Raw genomic sequence first — 3,913 nt, 5'->3', positions numbered from 1 at the left:
AAAATATTTGAATCAAGCATATAAGACTGGGGGTTAGTTTTAATAGTTTCTAGAAATGTAAGTATATGTTAATATGCTTGGGCTGTCATAACAAAATACACTAACTAGGTGATGTAAACAACAGAAGTCTGTTTTTTTATTTTGCATACTTTTAATTTCAGAACAAAATAAAACAAAAAGCCTATAATACACAACACTCAACCCTGCTATTCTGTGGGAGGGGATTTTCCTGCCTTAAGGCACAAGGACAGGATAGAAGAGATCCTTATAGACATGAGCAGAGAGCCAGGTGAATCAGGGTCAGTCAAAGCAGTTGGGGGAGCCACAGGGATACTATACAGAGGGCATGTGCTTCCCAGGAGCCCTTAATTCACTTCTTCTATGCAAGAGGCATCTTCATCACCTTTCAGTGGGGGGATCTCATCAGGAACAGCATCACTGGACTCATCTGCAGTGACCTCATCTTCATCAATGCCCAGGCCCAGTTTAATCGTGCAGTAGATGAAGTTGGGGTGGGTTTGGGAATCTTCAAACCAGAGAAACCACAAGAGAGCAGAGCAGTTTCAAACAGCAGCACCACCAGGTCCTTAATAGCTTTGTCATTTTTGTCTGCCTCAGCCTTCTGCTGCAGTGTCTGAACAATGAGTTGGTCAGGTGTTTCTTGGCCATCATGTAGCCCATTGTAGAGTTGTCTCTCAGTGCCTGTGTCTTCCTCATCCATTCCATGTTGGCTATCCAGCCATGGGTGCTTGTCACAATGCCACAGTGTGAAGATACAAGCCTATTGGAGATTTTTACTTTTTCAACCTTCTTGTCCAAGATCTCCTTCATGAGCTTGCAGAGATTGTCAAACTTTGCCTTGCTCTCCTTCATTTTCTTCTTCTCTTCCTCATCCTCTGGTAGCTCCAAGCCCTCCTTAGTCACTGAGACCAGGCTCTTTCCATCAAGTTCCTTGAGCTGCAGCATGCAGTACTCACTAATAGGCTCAGTCACATATACCACCTCAAAGCCCTGTTTCTGCACATAGTCTACAAAGGCAGAGTTGCTCTTTGCTCTCACCAGTGTAATGACTTCTGTGTCTCCTTCATGAGAGACACGTACTCTGACCGGGAAGTCATCTCATCTCCAGACTGAGAGGTCTGAGAGCAAAGGAACTCAGAGAGGCAGTGATGGTTAGTGGAATCCTCATGGATTCCAAGCTTTAAATTCTTGGAGAATGCCTCATAAAATTTCTTGTGGTTTTCTTTGTGTTCAGCCAACTCAGAGAAGAGCTCAAGGTACTTCTTCACAATGTTTTTGTGGATGACTTTCAGGATATTTCTCTGCTAGAGCATTTCTTGGAAGATTTTCAGGGGCAGGTCCTCAGAATCGACTATGCCATGGATAAAATTGAGGTACTCAGGTATCAGCTCATCACAGTCGTCCACAATGAACACATGATGGACATACAATTTGATGTTGTTGTTCTTCTTGTTCTCAAAAAGGTCAAAGGGAGCTCGCCGGGGAATGAAGAGCAATGCCCTGAATTCCAACTGACCTGCTACAGAGAAGTGTTTGACTGCCAAGTGGTCTTTCCAATCATTGGTGACACTCTTACAGAATTTACCATATTCCTTGAGTGATGTCATCTGGATTTCTGGTCCAGATAAGCTCTGTCTTATTCAGCTCTTCCTGGTCAATGTACTTCTCTTTGATCTGCTTCATTTTCTTTTTCTTATCTTTGCTGCTATCATCCTCCTCATCAGATCCCACATCCTCAATCTTAGGCTTCTGCTCATCCTCCTTATCTTCCTCCTCTTTCTCACCTTTCTCTTCCTCTGGCTCTGATATCCCTCTCATTCCTCCTCCAAGTAGAGGGTGACAGGGTAGCCTATGAACTATGTTGACCTTCCTCTCCTCTTAGTACTCTGTCTGGCCTTCTTTGGGGTGAAGGATCCCTTTGGTACCCTGGCCAATGGGCTCACCATGGTCTGCGTGAATGGTGAAGAATCCACCAGTAGAAGACTCCCAGATATACTTGTCATCATTGTGTTTTGTGATCACAGCTACTTTCTCTGCCACTAGATAGGCAGAGTAGCATCAGACACCAAACTGCCCAATCATGGAGATGTCTTCACTAGCCTGAAAAGGCTCCATGAATGCCTTTGTACCAGACTTAGCAATGATTCCCAAATTATTTATGAGGTTAGCCTTGGCCGTGCCAATGCCTGTGTCCACCAATTTTAACATGTCCTCCTGAGGGCTGGGGATGATGTCAATTTTCCACTCTTTCCCGCTGCCCAACTTGGAAGAGTCGTCAGGCTCTTATACCTAATTTTGTCCAGGACATCAGAAACATTAGAGATCAACTCCTGGAGGAAAATCTCCTTGCTTAAGTAGAAAATATTGATGATGAGGATATGAGCTGGGCAATTTCTCCCTGAAAGGCAAAGATCTCCCCCTCTTTCTCTCCTTGGTGTACTCCTTCAGGCATCTTGACAGGAAAGCCAAGTAGTAGTACAAAGCAGGGTGTGCTGGACCATGTCTGACTCGTGCAACAAGCCTAGTCTGTGCAGGGATGACTTGAGAGCCAGAAGTCTGTTTTTAAAAATACTCCTCAAGACTGAACCCTGAAGATCAAAGAACTGGCAGGATCTGTCTGAGTCCGAGGGAAGCATTGTCTTTGATATTTATCGAGAGTGACAGAGAGAGAGAGAGAGAGAGAGAGAGAGAGAGAGAGAGAGAGAGAGAGAGAGAGAGAATGAGAATGTGTTGTCATCTTTACCTCTTACTGAAAGGGTCGGTCAGTGCTGTTAATTCTTAGTTTCATTTGGCATTAATAATTCATTCTCTAAGTAGAGTAACGATGGGAGTTATGGCTTTGAAATGAGAATTTGGAAGGTGTAGACCTTAGTCCATAACCGAGTAAGAGTAGTTGTCTTGAATGTCCTGTGTCTTTGTTAGCAATGTAAAAAACTGACTTTGCCCAGTCCTACAAAATACATTATGTTATGGTTAACTTTGATAGGATTCAAGACTAGTAGGAGACAAGCCCTGGATCACACTTATGAGGGATTATCTGGATTGGTTAACTGAGTAGGAAAACCCACCCTAAAGCAGTTGGCACTATTTCCTGTTCCTGGACCTGAAGTGCCTAGAAAAACTGGGCCTAAAGAAAGTGAACACTTAATGTTTTTCTTCCTGACTGTGACAACAATGTGACCAGCTACTTCAAGCCCTTGTCACCCAGACTCCTCCAGAAGAATAGACTCCACCCCATAACTGAGCCAAAACAAACTCAATTTAAGTTTCTGGTGTTGGGATACCCTTATTTATAATAACGAGAAAATCTAATAGCACTGTCAGGATTCAGCAAGTTAGTGGTGCATTGGCCATAAAGATGATCCCATGCCCCATCCTCCCTAATTAGGTGGAGAGACTTTATACTTGAGAAGCTAAGAGCCTTGCAGATCACTGAGCCCATAGGTGAGAGTCAATTTCAAACCAAACTTTGTAACCCCAAATGTACTTTTCTTTCCAGACAGAAAACATTAAAAATTCCACATGCTTTTCTTTCCCATTAGAAATCTTTTAAAATTCTCTCTGCTGTAGTGGCATGCAGAAAAGAAGGAACCTTTGCACTTCATCAAGCCATGGTATTTTTTAAATGGCTTCTCACAGATAGTATGGCTGCAGCCTGGCGCATTTATCTTCTTTCCTGTCAGCAACAGGTTCAGAATCTTGGCTTCCAGCTGCCTGGGGGCAGGCATCAGAACTGCCATCCCATTCAAGGTCAAGAAACCAGCCAAATGCTGCCAGTGTATGGACATTGGGGGCATTTCATTTCATAAACCTTTTTTAAAATCACATTTTAAAATGTTGAGATGCCACGACATTAACCTTTCTTTTCAATAAACCATGTGCTTTTGTATTA

At 43.2% G+C, this 3,913-nt stretch overlaps 1 pseudogene; it reads right to left on the bottom strand.

Moving 5' to 3' along the window:
• Positions 1-365: 365 nt before the first annotated feature.
• On the bottom strand, positions 366-2,473 carry Hsp90ab1-ps10 (heat shock protein 90 alpha family class B member 1, pseudogene 10; annotated as a pseudogene).
• Between the last annotated feature and the right edge of the window lie 1,440 nt (positions 2,474-3,913).

The sequence above is a fragment of the Rattus norvegicus genome, chromosome 2 (assembly GCF_021556685.1).
Source record: "Rattus norvegicus strain SHRSP/BbbUtx chromosome 2, alternate assembly SHRSP_T2T, whole genome shotgun sequence".
Classification (NCBI taxonomy): Eukaryota; Metazoa; Chordata; class Mammalia; order Rodentia; family Muridae; genus Rattus; species Rattus norvegicus.
The sequence above is the reverse complement of the archived record's forward strand: the minus strand, read 5'-3'. Positions and strand labels throughout refer to the sequence as shown.